We start from the raw sequence: 15,520 nt of genomic DNA, 5'->3' as shown, positions 1-15,520 counted from the left end.
AGAGCTAGGATGGGTGACCTCCCTAGGAAGTCCTCCTGTCGCGACCAATTACGTAAATTATGGCTAAAACAGTCGAAATAATTGTTTTTAATGAGTTAACCATCTCCGGAGTAATCTGCATCATACCCTTCCGCACAGAACCGGCTCACGACAACAAAAATCGCTAAATGTTCCTAGAAAATAGAAAAAAAATAAGAATAAGAAAATAGCGAATGTAAAGCTATTATTATGCCTGGGATACGATAAAATGGAACCGGAATCGAATTTTGGACTTCCTAAGCGGATTTCTCGAGGAGACGGAAGCTTAACAGAAGCGGAAAATCGCAAATTAGAGGGTCTTAGAGAAGGAATTCGGCTAAAATCTCGCCAGCTCATTGCGAAGTAATGAGTCTCGTTCGTTTGCCCGTTTACAATCAAATTAGGCTACAATTTTGTTCAAATCCGGCAGTGCCTGAGCTACTTTGATTTCACATGTCTTATCTGGTCACGATCGAAATTCAGATGATTTGAGCCGAAAATCGTCTGTCAACAATTAATCAAAAATAGAAAAACAAGAAAAGGGATACAACACGAGGAATTCCCAAGGGGTCACCCATCCTAGTATAGCTCTCGTCCAAGAACGCTTAACTTCGGAGTTCTGAGGGGATCCGGTGCATTAATCCTGGTATGATCGCACCTGACATTGAGTGGGATGTTTATTTTTATATCCCTTGAGTATGTGTGGAGCGGGCGGCGATGGACAACACGCGGCACTGCTCTCGCCCAATCAGAACCATGAAGTTAAGCGTTCTGGCGCGATGGCAGAGCTAGGATGGGTGACCTCCCTGGGAAGTCCTCTTGTCGCGACCGTTTACGTAAATTATGGCTAAAACAGTCGAAATAATTGTTTTTAATGAGTTAACCTTCTCCGGAGTAATCTGCGTCATACCCTTCCGCACAGAACCGGCTCACGACAACAAAAATCGCTAAATGTTCCTAGAAAATAGAAAAAAAAATAAGAAGAAGAAAATAGCGAATGTAAAGCTATTATTATGCCTGAGATACGATAAATGGAACCGGAATCGAATTTTGGACTTCCTAAGCGGATTCTCGAGGAAACGGAAGCTTAACAGAAGCGGAAAATCGCAAATTAGAGGGTCTTAGAGAAGGAATTCGGCTAAAATCCTCCATCTCATTGCGGAGTAATGAGTCTCGTTCGTTTGCCCGTTTACAATCAAATTAGCCCACAATTTGTCCAAATCCGACAGTGCCCGAGCTACGTTGATTTCACATGTCTTATCTGGTCCCGATCGAGATTTAGATGATTTGAGCCGAAAATCGCCTGTCAACAAGTAATCAAAAATAGAAAAACACGAAAAGGGGAACAATACGATGACTTCCCACGGGGTCACCCATCCTAGTACTGCTCTCGCCCAAGTACGCTTACATTCGAAGTTCTGATGGGATCCGGTGCATTAGTGCTAGTATGATCGCACCCGACATTGAGTGGATTTTTAATCTTATATCTTTCGAGTACGTGTGGAGCGGGCGACGATGGACAACACGCGGCACTGCTCTCGCCAAATCAAAACCATGAAGTTAAGCGTTCTGGCGCGATGGCCGAGCTAGGATGGGTGACCTTCCTGGAAGTCCTTGTGTCGCGACCGTTTACGTAAATTATGGGTAAAACAGTCGAAATAATTGTTTTTAATGAGTTAACCATCTCCGGAGTAATCTGCGTCACACCCTTCCGCACAGAACCGGCTCACGGCAATATAAATCGCTAAATGTTCCCAGAAAATAGAAAAAAATAAGTAGAAGAAAAAAGCGAATGTAAAGCTATTATAATGCTTAAGATATGATAAAATGGAACAGGAATCGAATTTCGAACTTCCTAAGCGGATTTCTCGATGAAACGGAAGCTTAACAGAAGCGGAAAATCGCAAATTAGAGTGTCTTAGAGAAGGAATTCGGCTAAAATCTCGCCAGCTCATTGCGGAGTAATGAGTCTCGTTCGTTTGCCCGTTTACAATCAAACTAGGCTACAATTTTGTCCAAATCCGGTAGTGCCCGAGCTACGTTGATTTCACATGTCTTATCTGGTCACGATCGAGATTCAGAGGATTTGAGCCGAAAATCGTCTATACACAAGTAATCAAAAATAGAAAAACACGAAAAGGGGTGCATCATGAAGACTTACCAGGGGGTCAGCCATCCTAGTACTGCTCTCGCCCAAGCACGCTTAACTTCGGAGTTCTGATGGGATCCGATGCATTAGTGCTGGTATGATCGCACCCGACATTGAGTGGGATTTTTATTCTTATATCTCTCGAATACGTGTGGAGTGGGCGACGATGGACAACACGCGGCACTGCTCTCGCCCAATCAGAACCATGAAGTTAAGCGTTTTAGCGCGATGGTAGAGCTAGAATGGGTGACCTTTCTGGGAAGTCCTCGTGTCGCGACCATTTACGTAAATTATGACTAAAACAGTCGAAATAATTGTTTTTAATGAGTTAACCGTCTCCGGAGTAATCTGCGTCATACCCTTCCGCACAGAATCGGCTCACGGCAACAAAAATCGCTAAATGTTCCGAGAAAATAGAAAAAAAATAAGAAGAAGAAAATAGCGAATGTTAAGCTGTAATTATAACTGAGATACCATAAAATGGAACAGGAATCTAATTTCGAACTTCCTAAGCGGATTTCTTGAGGAAACGGAAGCTTAAAAGAAGCGAAAAATCGCAAATTAGAGAGTCTTAGAGAAGGAATTCGGCTAAAATCTCGCCAGCTCATTGCAGAGTAATGAGTCTCATTCGTTTGTCCGTTTACAATCAAATTCGGCTACAATTTTGTCAAAATCCGGCAGTGCCCGAGATAAGTTGATTTCACATGTCTTATCTGGTCCCGATCGAGATTCAGATGATTTGAGCCGAAAATCGTATGTCAACAAGTAATCAAAAATAGAAAAACACGAAAAGGGGTACAACAAGTGGACTTCACAGGGGGTCACCCATCCTAGTACTGCTCTCGCCCAAGCACGCTTAACTTCGGAGTTCTGATGGGATCCGGTGCATTATTGCAGGTATGATCGCACCCGAAATTGAGTGGGATTTTTATTCTTATATCTCTCGAGTACGTGTGAAGCGGGCGACGATGGACAACACGCGACACTGCTCTCGCCAAATCAGAACCATGAAGTTAAGCGTTCTGGCGCGATGGCAGAGCTAGGATGGGTGACCTCCATGGGAAGTCCTCGTGTCGCGACCGTTTACGTAATTTATAGCTAAAGCAGTCGAAATAATTGTTTTTAATGAGTTAACCGACTCGGAGTAATCTGCGTCATACTCTTTTCCGCACAGAACCGGCTCACGACAACAAAAATCGCTAAATATTCTTAAAAATATAAAAAAAATAAGAAGAAGAAAATAGCGAATGTAAAGCTATTAACAGAAGCGGAAAAATCGCAAATTAGAGGGTCTTAGAGAAGGAATTCGGCTAAAATCTCGCCAGCTCATTGCGTAGCATTGAGTCTCAGTCATTTGCTTGTTTACCCATCCTAGTACTGCTCTTGCCCAAGCACGCTTAACTTCGGAGTTCTGATTGGATCCGGTGCATTAGTGCAGGTATGATCGCACCCGACATTGAGTGGGATGTTTATTCTTATATCTCTCTAGTACGTGTGGAGCGGGCGACGATGGACAACACGCGGCACTGCACTCGCCCAATCAGAACTATGAAGTTAAGCGTTCTGGCGCGATGGCCGAGCTAGGATGGGTGACCTTCCTGGGAAGTCATTGTGTCCCGACCGTTTACGTAAATTATGGCTAAAACAGTCGAAATAATTGTTTTAATGAGTTAACCGTCTCCGGAGTAATCTGCGTCATACCCTTCCACACAGAACCGGCTCACAGCAACAAAAATCGCTAAATGTTCCCAGAAAATAGAAAAAAAATAAGAAGAAGAAAATAGCGAATGTAAAGCTATTATTATGCCTGAGATACGATAAAATGGAACAGGAAACGAATTTCGAACTTCCTAAGCAGATTTCTCGAGGAAACGGAAGCTTAACAGAAGCGGAAAGTCGCAAATTAGAGGTCTTAGAGATGGAATTCGCCTAAAATCTCGCCAGCTCATTTCGGAGTAATGATTCTCGGTCGTTTGCTCGTTTACAATCAAATTAGCCTACAATTTTGTCCAAATCCGGCAGTGCCCGAGCTACGTTGATTTCACATGTCTTATTTGGTCCCGATCGAGATTCAGATGATTTGAGCCGAAAATCGGCTGTCAACAATTAATCAAAAATAGAAAAACACGAAAAGGGGTGCAACACGAGGACTTCCCAGGGGGTCAGACATCCTAGTACTACTCTTGCCCAAGCATGCTTAACTTCGGAGTTCTGATGGGATCCGGTGCATTAGTGCTGGTATGATCGCACCCGATATTGAGTGGGAAGTTTATTCTTATATCTCTCGAGTACGTGTGGAGCGGGCGACGATGGACAACACGCGGCACTGCTCTCGCTCAATAAGAACCATGAAGTTAAGCGTTCTGGCGCGATGGCAGAGCTAGGATGGGTCACCTTCCTGGGAAGTCCTCGTGTCGCCACCGTTTACGTAAATTAGGGCTAAAACTGTCGAAATAATTGTTTTTAATGAGTTAACCATCTCCAAAGTAATCTTTGTCACACCCTTCCGCACAGAACCGGCTCACGGCAATATAAATCGCTAAATGTTCCCAGAAAATAGAAAAAAATAAAAAGAAGAAAATAGCGAATGTAAAGCTATTATTATGCCTAAGATACGATTAAATGGAACAGGAATCGAATTTCGAACTTCCTAAGAGGATTTCTCGATGAAACGAAAGCTTAACAGAAGCGGAAAATCGCAAATTAGAGGGTCTTAGAGAAGGAATTCGGCTAAAATCTCGCCAGCTCATTGCGGAGTAATGAGTCTCGTTCGTTTGCCCGTTTACAATCAAACTAGGCTACAATTTTGTCCAAATCCGGTAGGGCCCGAGCTACGTTGATTTCACATGTCTTATATGGTTTCGATCGAGATTCAGATGATTTGAGCCGAATATCGTCTGTCAACAAGTAATCAAAAATAGAAAAACAAGAAAAGGGGTGCATCACGAGGACTTAGCAGGGGGTCACCCATCCTAGTACTGCTCTCGCCCAAGCACGCTTAACTTTGGAGTTCTAATGGGATCCGGTGCATTAGTGTTGGTATGATCGCACCCGACATTGAGTGGGATTTTTATTCTTATATCTCTCGAGTACGAGTGGAGCGGGCGACGATGGACAACACGCGGCACTGATCTCGCCCAATCAGAACCATGAATTTAAGCGTTCTGGCGCGATGGCAGAGCTAGGATGGGTGACCTCCCTGGGAAGTTCTCGTGTCGCGACCGTTTATGTAAATCATAGCTAAAACAGTCGAAATAATTGTTTTTAAAGAGTTAACCGTCTCCGGAGTAATCTGCGTCATACCCTTCCGCACAGAACCGGCTCACGGCAACAAAAATCGCTAAATGTTCCAGAAAATAGAAAAAAAAATAAAAAGAAGAAAATAGCGAATGTAAAGCTATTATTATGCTTGAGATACGATAAAATGGAACAGGAATCGAATTTCGAACTTCCTAAGCGGATTTCTCGAGTAAACGGAAGCATAACAGAAGCAGAAAATCGCAAATTAGTGGGTCTTAGACAAAGAATTCGGCTAAAATCTCGCCAGCACATTGCGGAGTAATGAGTCTCGTTCGTTTTCCAGTTTACAATCAAATTAGCCTACAATTTTGTCGAAATCCGACAGTGCCCGAGCTACGTTGATTTCACATGTCTTATTTAGTCCCGATCAAGATTCAGATGATTTGAGCCGAAAATCGTTTGTCAACAAGAAATCAAAAATAGAAAAACACGAAAATGGGTGCAACACGAGGACTTCCCAGGGGGTCACCCATCCTAGTACTGCTCTCGCCAAAGCACGCTTAAATTCAGAGTTCTGATGGGATCCGGTGCATTAGTGCTGGTATGATCGCACCAGACATTGAGTGCGATTTTTATTCTTATATCTCTCGAGTACGTGTGAAGCGGGCGACGATGGACAACACGCGGCACTGCTCTCGCCCAATCAGAACCATGAAATTAAGCGTTCTAGCGCGATAGCAGAGCTAGGACGGGTGACCTCCCTGGGAAGTCCTCGTGTAGCGACCGTTTACGTAAATTATAGCTAAAACAGTCGAAATAATTGTTTTTAATGAGTTAAACGTCTCCGGAGTAATCTGCGTCATATCCTTTTCCGCACGGAACCGGCTCACGACAACAAAAATCGCTAAATGTTCCCAAAAAATAGAAAAAAAAATAAGAAGAAGAAAATAGCGAATGTAAAGCTATTATTATGCCTGGGATACGATAAAATTGAACCGGAATCGAATTTCGAATTTTCTAAGCGGATTTCTTGAGGAAACGGAAGCTTAACAGAAGCGGAAAATCGCAAATTAGAGGGTCTTAGAGAAGGAATTCGGCTAAAATCTCGTCAGCTCATTGCGTAGTAATGAGTCTCGTCTGTTTGCCCGTTTACAATCAAATTAGCCTACAATTTTGTCCAAATCCGGCAGTGCCCGAGCTACTTTCATTTCACATGTCTTATCTGGTCTCGATCGAGATTCAGATGATTTGAGCCGAAAATCGTCTGTCAACAAGTAATCAAAAATAGAAAAACACGAAAAGGGGTGCAACACGAGGACTTCCCAGGGGGTCCACCCATCCTAGTACTGCTCTCGCCCAAGCACGCTTAACTTCGGAGTTCTGATGGGATCCGGTGCATTAGTGCTGGTATGATCGCACCCGACATTGAGTGGGATGTTTATTCTTATATCCCTCGAGTACGTGTGGAGCGGGCGGCGATGGACAACACGCGGCACTGCTCTCGCCCAATCATAACCATGAAGTTAAGCGTTCTGGCGCGATGGCAGAGCTAGGATGGGTGACCTCCCTGGGAAGACCTCGTGTCGCGACCGTTTACGTAAATTATGGATAAAACAGTCGAAATAATTGTTTTTAATGAGTTAACTGTCTCCGGAGTAATCTGCGTCATACCCTTCCACACAGAACCGGCTCCCCCAACAAAAATCGCTAAATGTTCCCAGAAAATAGAAAAAAAAAAATAAGAAGAAGAAAATATCGAATGTAAAGCTATTATTATGCCTGAGATAGGATAAAATGGAACAGGAATCGAATTTCAAACTTTCTAAGAGGATTTCTCGAGGAAGCGGAAGTTTAACAGAATCGGAAAATCGCAAATTAAAGGGTCTTAGAGAAGGAATTCGGCTAAAATCTCGCCATCTCATTGCGGAGTAATGTGTCTCGTTCGTTTGCCCGTTTACAATCAAATTAGGAAATAATTTTGTCCAAATCCGGCACTGCCCGAGCTACGTTGATTTCACATGTCTTATCTGGTCTCGATCGAGATTCAGATGATTTGAGCCGAAAATCGTCTGTCAACAAGTAATCAAAAATAGATTAACACGAAAAGAGGTGCAACACGAGGACTTCCCAGGGGGTCACCCATCCTAGTACTGCGCTTTCACCCAAGCACGCTTAACTTCGGAGTTCTGATGGGATCCGGTGCATTAGTGCTGGTATGATCGCACCCGACATTGAGTGGGATGTTTATTCTTATATCCCTCGAGTACGTGTGGAGCGGGCGGCGATGGACAACACGCGGCACTGCTCTCGCCCAATCATAACCATGAAGTTAAGCGTTCTGGCGCGATGGCAGAGCTAGGATGGGTGACCTCCCTGGGAAGACCTCGTGTCGCGACCGTTTACGTAAATTATGGATAAAACAGTCGAAATAATTGTTTTAATGAGTTAACCGTCTCCGGAGTAATCTGCGTCATACCCTTCCGCACAGAACCGGCTCACGACAACAAAAATCGATAAATGTTCCCAGAAAATAGAAAAAAAATAAGAAGAAGGAAATAACGAATGTAAAGCTATTATTATGCTTGGGATACGATAAAATGGAACCAGAATCGAATTTCGAACTTCCTAAGCGGATTTCTCGAGGAAACGAAAGCTTAACAGAAGCGGTAAATCGCAAATTAGAGGGTCTTAGAGAAGGAATTCGGCTAAAATCTCGTCAGCTCATTGCGTAGTAATGAGTCTCGTCCGTTTGCCCGTTTACAATCAAATTAGCCTACAATTTTGTCCAAATCCGGCAGTGCCCGAGCTACTTTCATTTCACATGTCTTATCTGGTCCCGATCGAGATTCAGATGATTTGAGCCGAAAATCGTCTGTCAACAAGTAATCAAAAATAGAAAAACACGAAAAGGGGTGCAACACGAGGACTTCCCAGGGGGTCACCCATCCTAGTACTGCTCTCGCCCAAGCACGCTTAACTTCGGAGTTCTGATGGGATCCGGTGCATTAGTGCTGGTATGATCGCACCCGACATTGAGTGGGATGTTTATTCTTATATCCCTCGAGTACGTGTGGAGCGGGCGGCGATGGACAACACGCGGCACTGCTCTCGCCCAATCATAACCATGAAGTTAAGCGTTCTGGCGCGATGGCAGAGCTAGGATGGGTGACCTCCCTGGGAAGACCTCGTGTCGCGACCGTTTACGTAAATTATGGATAAAACAGTCGAAATAATTGTTTTTAATGAGTTAACCGTCTCCGGAGTAATCTGCGTCATACCCTTCCGCACAGAACCGGCTCACGACAACAAAAATCGATAAATGTTCCCAGAAAATAGAAAAAAAATAAGAAGAAGGAAATAACGAATGTAAAGCTATTATTATGCCTGGGATACGATAAAATGGAACCGGAATCGAATTTCGAACTTCCTAAGCGGATTTCTCGAGGAAACGAAAGCTTAACAGAAGCGGTAAATCGCAAATTAGAGGGTCTTAGAGAAGGAATTCGGCTAAAATCTCGTCAGCTCATTGCGTAGTAATGAGTCTCGTCCGTTTGCCCGTTTACAATCAAATTAGCCTACAATTTTGTCCAAATCCGGCAGTGCCCGAGCTACTTTCATTTAACATGTCTTATCTGGTCCCGATCGAGATTCAGATGATTTGAGCCGAAAATCGTCTGTCAACAAGTAATCAAAAATAGAAAAACACGAAAAGGGGTGCAACACGAGGACTTCCCAGGGGGTCACCCATCCTAGTACTGCTCTCGCCCAAGCACGCTTAACTTCGGAGTTCTGATGGGATCCGGTGCATTAGTGCTGGTATGATCGCACCCGACATTGAGTGGGATGTTTATTCTTATATCCCTCGAGTACGTGTGGAGCGGGCGGCGATGGACAACACGCGGCACTGCTCTCGCCCAATCATAACCATGAAGTTAAGCGTTCTGGCGCGATGGCAGAGCTAGGATGGGTGACCTCCCTGGGAAGACTTCGTATCGCGACCGTTTACGTAAATTATGGATAAAACAGTCGAAATAATTGTTTTTAATGAGTTAACCGTCTCTGGAGTAATCTGCGTCATACCCATCCGCACAGAACCGGTTCACGACAACAAAAAACGATAAATGTTCCCAGAAAATAGAAAAAAAATAAGAAGAAGGAAATAACGAATGTAAAGCTATTATTATGCTTGGGATACGATAAAATGGAACCGGAATCGAATTTCGAACTTCCTAAGCGGATTTCTCGAGGAAACGAAAGCTTAACAGAAGCGGTAAATCGCAAATTAGAGGGTCTTAGAGAAGGAATTCGGCTAAAATCTCGTCAGCTCATTGCGTAGTAATGAGTCTCGTCCGTTTGCCCGTTTACAATCAAATTAGCCTACAATTTTGTCCAAATCCGGCAGTGCCCGAGCTACTTTCATTTAACATGTCTTATCTGGTCCCGATCGAGATTCAGATGATTTGAGCCGAAAATCGTCTGTCAACAAGTAATCAAAAATAGAAAAACACGAAAAGGGGTGCAACACGAGGACTTCCCAGGGGGTCACCCATCCTAGTACTGCGCTTTCGCCCAAGCACGCTTAACTTCGGAGTTCTGATGGGATCCGGTGCATTAGTGCTGGTATGATCGCACCCGACATTGAGTGGGATGTTTATTCTTATATCCCTCGAGTACGTGTGGAGCGGGCGGCGATGGACAACACGCGGCACTGCTCTCGCCCAATCATAACCATGAAGTTAAGCGTTCTGGCGCGATGGCAGAGCTAGGATGGGTGACCTCCCTGGGAAGACCTCGTATCGCGACCGTTTACGTAAATTATGGATAAAACAGTCGAAATAATTGTTTTTAATGAGTTAACCGTCTCCGGAGTAATCTGCGTCATACCCTTCCGCACAGAACCGGCTCACGACAACAAAAATCGATAAATGTTCCCAGAAAATAGAAAAAAAATAAGAAGAAGGAAATAACGAATGTAAAGCTATTATTATGCCTCGGATACGATAAAATGGAACCGGAATCGAATTTCGAACTTCCTAAGCGGATTTCTCGAGGAAACGAAAGCTTAACAGAAGCGGTAAATCGCAAATTAGAGGGTCTTAGAGAAGGAATTCGGCTAAAATCTCGTCAGCTCATTGCGTAGTAATGAGTCTCGTCCGTTTGCCCGTTTACAATCAAATTAGCCTACAATTTTGTCCAAATCCGGCAGTGCCCGAGCTACTTTCATTTCACATGTCTTATCTGGTCCCGATCGAGATTCAGATGATTTGAGCCGAAAATCGTCTGTCAACAAGTAATCAAAAATAGAAAAACACGAAAAGGGGTGCAACACGAGGACTTCCCAGGGGGTCACCCATCCTAGTACTGCTCTCGCCCAAGCACGCTTAACTTCGGAGTTCTGATGGGATCCGGTGCATTAGTGCTGGTATGATCGCACCCGACATTGAGTGGGATGTTTATTCTTATATCCCTCGAGTACGTGTGGAGCGGGCGGCGATGGACAACACGCGGCACTGCTCTCGCCCAATCATAACCATGAAGTTAAGCGTTCTGGCGCGATGGCAGAGCTAGGATGGGTGACCTCCCTGGGAAGACCTCGTGTCGCGACCGTTTACGTAAATTATGGATAAAACAGTCGAAATAATTGTTTTTAATGAGTTAACCGTCTCCGGAGTAATCTGCGTCATACCCTTCCGCACAGAACCGGCTCACGACAACAAAAATCGATAAATGTTCCCAGAAAATAGAAAAAAAATAAGAAGAAGGAAATAACGAATGTAAAGCTATTATTATGCCTTGGATACGATAAAATGGAACCGGAATCGAATTTCGAACTTCCTAAGCGGATTTCTCGAGGAAACGAAAGCTTAACAGAAGCGGTAAATCGCAAATTAGAGGGTCTTAGAGAAGGAATTCGGCTAAAATCTCGTCAGCTCATTGCGTAGTAATGAGTCTCGTCCGTTTGCCCGTTTACAATCAAATTAGCCTACAATTTTGTCCAAATCCGGCAGTGCCCGAGCTACTTTCATTTCACATGTCTTATCTGGTCCCGATCGAGATTCAGATGATTTGAGCCGAAAATCGTCTGTCAACAAGTAATCAAAAATAGAAAAACACGAAAAGGGGTGCAACACGAGGACTTCCCAGGGGGTCACCCATCCTAGTACTGCGCTTTCGCCCAAGCACGCTTAACTTCGGAGTTCTGATGGGATCCGGTGCATTAGTGCTGGTATGATCGCACCCGACATTGAGTGGGATGTTTATTCTTATATCCCTCGAGTACGTGTGGAGCGGGCGGCGATGGACAACACGCGGCACTGCTCTCGCCCAATCATAACCATGAAGTTAAGCGTTCTGGCGCGATGGCAGAGCTAGGATGGGTGACCTCCCTGGGAAGACCTCGTAGTCGCGACCGTTTACGTAAATTATGGATAAAACAGTCGAAATAATTGTTTTTAATGAGTTAACCGTCTCCGGAGTAATCTGCGTCATACCCTTCCGCACAGAACCGGCTCACGACAACAAAAATCGATAAATGTTCCCAGAAAATAGAAAAAAAATAAGAAGAAGGAAATAACGAATGTAAAGCTATTATTATGCCTCGGATACGATAAAATGGAACCGGAATCGAATTTCGAACTTCCTAAGCGGATTTCTCGAGGAAAACGAAAGCTTAACAGAAGCGGTAAATCGCAAATTAGAGGGTCTTAGAGAAGGAATTCGGCTAAAATCTCGTCAGCTCATTGCGTAGTAATGAGTCTCGTCCGTTTGCCCGTTTACAATCAAATTAGCCTACAATTTTGTCCAAATCCGGCAGTGCCCGAGCTACTTTCATTTCACATGTCTTATCTGGTCCCGATCGAGATTCAGATGATTTGAGCCGAAAATCGTCTGTCAACAAGTAATCAAAAATAGAAAAACACGAAAAGGGGTGCAACACGAGGACTTCCCAGGGGGTCACCCATCCTAGTACTGCTTCTCGCCCAAGCACGCTTAACTTCGGAGTTCTGATGGGATCCGGTGCATTAGTGCTGGTATGATCGCACCCGACATTGAGTGGGATGTTTATTCTTATATCCCTCGAGTACGTGTGGAGCGGGCGGCGATGGACAACACGCGGCACTGCTCTCGCCCAATCATAACCATGAAGTTAAGCGTTCTGGCGCGATGGCAGAGCTATGATGGGTGACCTCCCTGGGAAGACCTCGTGTCGCGACCGTTTACGTAAATTATGGATAAAACAGTCGAAATAATTGTTTTTAATGAGTTAACCGTCTCCGGAGTAATCTGCGTCATACCCTTCCGCACAGAACCGGCTCACGACAACAAAAATCGATAAATGTTCCCAGAAAATAGAAAAAAAATAAGAAGAAGGAAATAACGAATGTAAAGCTATTATTATGCCTGGGATACGATAAAATGGAACCGGAATCGAATTTCGAACTTCCTAAGCGGATTTCTCGAGGAAACGAAAGCTTAACAGAAGCGGTAAATCGCAAATTAGAGGGTCTTAGAGAAGGAATTCGGCTAAAATCTCGTCAGCTCATTGCGTAGTAATGAGTCTCGTCCGTTTGCCCGTTTACAATCAAATTAGCCTACAATTTTGTCCAAATCCGGCAGTGCCCGAGCTACTTTCATTTCACATGTCTTATCTGGTCCCGATCGAGATTCAGATGATTTGAGCCGAAAATCGTCTGTCAACAAGTAATCAAAAATAGAAAAACACGAAAAAGGGGTGCAACACGAGGACTTCCCAGGGGGTCACCCATCCTAGTACTGCGCTTCGCCCAAGCACGCTTAACTTCGGAGTTCTGATGGGATCCGGTGCATTAGTGCTGGTATGATCGCACCCGACATTGAGTGGGATGTTTATTCTTATATCCCTCGAGTACGTGTGGAGCGGGCGGCGATGGACAACACGCGGCACTGCTCTCGCCCAATCATAACCATGAAGTTAAGCGTTCTGGCGCGATGGCAGAGCTAGGATGGGTGACCTCCCTGGGAAGACCTCGTGTCGCGACCGTTTACGTAAATTATGGATAAAACAGTCGAAATAATTGTTTTTAATGAGTTAACCGTCTCCGGAGTAATCTGCGTCATACCCTTCCGCACAGAACCGGCTCACGACAACAAAAATCGATAAATGTTCCCAGAAAATAGAAAAAAAATAAGAAGAAGGAAATAACGAATGTAAAGCTATTATTATGCTTGGGATACGATAAAATGGAACCGGAATCGAATTTCGAACTTCCTAAGCGGATTTCTCGAGGAAACGAAAGCTTAACAGAAGCGGTAAATCGCAAATTAGAGGGTCTTAGAGAAGGAATTCGGCTAAAATCTCGTCAGCTCATTGCGTAGTAATGAGTCTCGTCCGTTTGCCCGTTTACAATCAAATTAGCCTACAATTTTGTCCAAATCCGGCAGTGCCCGAGCTACTTTCATTTCACATGTCTTATCTGGTCCCGATCGAGATTCAGATGATTTGAGCCGAAAATCGTCTGTCAACAAGTAATCAAAAATAGAAAAACACGAAAAGGGGTGCAACACGAGGACTTCCCAGGGGGTCACCCATCCTAGTACTGCTCTTCGCCCAAGCACGCTTAACTTCGGAGTTCTGATGGGATCCGGTGCATTAGTGCTGGTATGATCGCACCCGACATTGAGTGGGATGTTTATTCTTATATCCCTCGAGTACGTGTGGAGCGGGCGGCGATGGACAACACGCGGCACTGCTCTCGCCCAATCATAACCATGAAGTTAAGCGTTCTGGCGCGATGGCAGAGCTAGGATGGGTGACCTCCCTGGGAAGACCTCGTATCGCGACCGTTTACGTAAATTATGGATAAAACAGTCGAAATAATTGTTTTAATGAGTTAACCGTCTCCGGAGTAATCTGCGTCATACCCTTCCGCACAGAACCGGCTCACGACAACAAAAATCGATAAATGTTCCCAGAAAATAGAAAAAAAATAAGAAGAAGGAAATAACGAATGTAAAGCTATTATTATGCCTCGGATACGATAAAATGGAACCGGAATCGAATTTCGAACTTCCTAAGCGGATTTCTCGAGGAAACGAAAGCTTGAACAGAAGCGGTAAATCGCAAATTAGAGGGTCTTAGAGAAGGAATTCGGCTAAAATCTCGTCAGCTCATTGCGTAGTAATGAGTCTCGTCCGTTTGCCCGTTTACAATCAAATTAGCCTACAATTTTGTCCAAATCCGGCAGTGTCCAAATCCGGCAGTGCCCGAGCTACTTTCATTTCACATGTCTTATCTGGTCCCGATCGAGATTCAGATGATTTGAGCCGAAAATCGTCTGTCAACAAGTAATCAAAAATAGAAAAACACGAAAAGGGGTGCAACACGAGGACTTCCCAGGGGGTCACCCATCCTAGTACTGCGCTTTCGCCCAAGCACGCTTAACTTCGGAGTTCTGATGGGATCCGGTGCATTAGTGCTGGTATGATCGCACCCGACATTGAGTGGGATGTTTATTCTTATATCCCTCGAGTACGTGTGGAGCGGGCGGCGATGGACAACACGCGGCACTGCTCTCGCCCAATCATAACCATGAAGTTAAGCGTTCTGGCGCGATGGCAGAGCTAGGATGGGTGACCTCCCTGGGAAGACCTCGTGTCGCGACCGTTTACGTAAATTATGGATAAAACAGTCGAAATAATTGTTTTTAATGAGTTAACCGTCTCCGGAGTAATCTGCGTCATACCCTTCCGCACAGAACCGGCTCACGACAACAAAAATCGATAAATGTTCCCAGAAAATAGAAAAAAAATAAGAAGAAGGAAATAACGAATGTAAAGCTATTATTATGCCTGGGATACGATAAAATGGAACCGGAATCGAATTTCGAACTTCCTAAGCGGATTTCTCGAGGAAACGAAAGCTTAACAGAAGCGGTAAATCGCAAATTAGAGGGTCTTAGAGAAGGAATTCGGCTAAAATCTCGTCAGCTCATTGCGTAGTAATGAGTCTCGTCCGTTTGCCCGTTTACAATCAAATTAGCCTACAATTTTGTCCAAATCCGGCAGTGCCCGAGCTACTTTCATTTCACATGTCTTATCTGGTCCCGATCGAGATTCAGATGATTTGAGCCGAAA

The 15,520-nt window shown here is 44.4% G+C and overlaps 17 non-coding genes and 1 pseudogene across 17 annotated transcripts; all 18 read right to left on the bottom strand.

The window, feature by feature from the left end:
• Window positions 1-559: 559 nt before the first annotated feature.
• LOC142509554 (5S ribosomal RNA) lies at window positions 560-678 on the bottom strand. Its single transcript, XR_012807722.1, has one exon. It is a non-coding gene; the product is annotated as a 5S ribosomal RNA (ribosomal RNA).
• Window positions 679-1,358: 680 nt separating this feature from the next.
• On the bottom strand, window positions 1,359-1,477 carry LOC142511363 (5S ribosomal RNA; annotated as a pseudogene).
• Window positions 1,478-2,157: 680 nt separating this feature from the next.
• On the bottom strand, window positions 2,158-2,276 carry LOC142509390 (5S ribosomal RNA). Its single transcript, XR_012807566.1, has one exon. It is a non-coding gene; the product is annotated as a 5S ribosomal RNA (ribosomal RNA).
• A 683-nt stretch (window positions 2,277-2,959) lies between these two features.
• LOC142517046 (5S ribosomal RNA) lies at window positions 2,960-3,078 on the bottom strand. Its single transcript, XR_012812807.1, has one exon. It is a non-coding gene; the product is annotated as a 5S ribosomal RNA (ribosomal RNA).
• A 1,222-nt stretch (window positions 3,079-4,300) lies between these two features.
• LOC142516433 (5S ribosomal RNA) lies at window positions 4,301-4,419 on the bottom strand. The gene has a single exon (XR_012812227.1). It is a non-coding gene; the product is annotated as a 5S ribosomal RNA (ribosomal RNA).
• Window positions 4,420-5,101: 682 nt separating this feature from the next.
• On the bottom strand, window positions 5,102-5,220 carry LOC142507803 (5S ribosomal RNA). Its single transcript, XR_012806048.1, has one exon. It is a non-coding gene; the product is annotated as a 5S ribosomal RNA (ribosomal RNA).
• Window positions 5,221-5,903: 683 nt separating this feature from the next.
• On the bottom strand, window positions 5,904-6,022 carry LOC142517527 (5S ribosomal RNA). Its single transcript, XR_012813269.1, has one exon. It is a non-coding gene; the product is annotated as a 5S ribosomal RNA (ribosomal RNA).
• A 686-nt stretch (window positions 6,023-6,708) lies between these two features.
• LOC142513441 (5S ribosomal RNA) lies at window positions 6,709-6,828 on the bottom strand. The gene has a single exon (XR_012809388.1). It is a non-coding gene; the product is annotated as a 5S ribosomal RNA (ribosomal RNA).
• Window positions 6,829-7,513: 685 nt separating this feature from the next.
• On the bottom strand, window positions 7,514-7,634 carry LOC142516798 (5S ribosomal RNA). Its single transcript, XR_012812573.1, has one exon. It is a non-coding gene; the product is annotated as a 5S ribosomal RNA (ribosomal RNA).
• Window positions 7,635-8,316: 682 nt separating this feature from the next.
• Window positions 8,317-8,435, bottom strand: LOC142512322 (5S ribosomal RNA). The gene has a single exon (XR_012808828.1). It is a non-coding gene; the product is annotated as a 5S ribosomal RNA (ribosomal RNA).
• A 683-nt stretch (window positions 8,436-9,118) lies between these two features.
• LOC142512205 (5S ribosomal RNA) lies at window positions 9,119-9,237 on the bottom strand. The gene has a single exon (XR_012808816.1). It is a non-coding gene; the product is annotated as a 5S ribosomal RNA (ribosomal RNA).
• Window positions 9,238-9,920: 683 nt separating this feature from the next.
• On the bottom strand, window positions 9,921-10,041 carry LOC142514452 (5S ribosomal RNA). Its single transcript, XR_012810344.1, has one exon. It is a non-coding gene; the product is annotated as a 5S ribosomal RNA (ribosomal RNA).
• Window positions 10,042-10,724: 683 nt separating this feature from the next.
• LOC142512088 (5S ribosomal RNA) lies at window positions 10,725-10,843 on the bottom strand. Its single transcript, XR_012808805.1, has one exon. It is a non-coding gene; the product is annotated as a 5S ribosomal RNA (ribosomal RNA).
• A 683-nt stretch (window positions 10,844-11,526) lies between these two features.
• LOC142514451 (5S ribosomal RNA) lies at window positions 11,527-11,647 on the bottom strand. The gene has a single exon (XR_012810343.1). It is a non-coding gene; the product is annotated as a 5S ribosomal RNA (ribosomal RNA).
• A 685-nt stretch (window positions 11,648-12,332) lies between these two features.
• Window positions 12,333-12,452, bottom strand: LOC142513341 (5S ribosomal RNA). Its single transcript, XR_012809293.1, has one exon. It is a non-coding gene; the product is annotated as a 5S ribosomal RNA (ribosomal RNA).
• A 684-nt stretch (window positions 12,453-13,136) lies between these two features.
• On the bottom strand, window positions 13,137-13,256 carry LOC142513922 (5S ribosomal RNA). Its single transcript, XR_012809844.1, has one exon. It is a non-coding gene; the product is annotated as a 5S ribosomal RNA (ribosomal RNA).
• A 683-nt stretch (window positions 13,257-13,939) lies between these two features.
• Window positions 13,940-14,059, bottom strand: LOC142513174 (5S ribosomal RNA). The gene has a single exon (XR_012809135.1). It is a non-coding gene; the product is annotated as a 5S ribosomal RNA (ribosomal RNA).
• A 699-nt stretch (window positions 14,060-14,758) lies between these two features.
• LOC142514449 (5S ribosomal RNA) lies at window positions 14,759-14,879 on the bottom strand. Its single transcript, XR_012810341.1, has one exon. It is a non-coding gene; the product is annotated as a 5S ribosomal RNA (ribosomal RNA).
• Between the last annotated feature and the right edge of the window lie 641 nt (window positions 14,880-15,520).

The sequence above is a fragment of the Primulina tabacum genome, chromosome 10 (assembly GCF_025594145.1).
Source record: "Primulina tabacum isolate GXHZ01 chromosome 10, ASM2559414v2, whole genome shotgun sequence".
Taxonomy (NCBI): domain Eukaryota; kingdom Viridiplantae; phylum Streptophyta; class Magnoliopsida; order Lamiales; family Gesneriaceae; genus Primulina; species Primulina tabacum.
The sequence above is the reverse complement of the archived record's forward strand: the minus strand, read 5'-3'. Positions and strand labels throughout refer to the sequence as shown.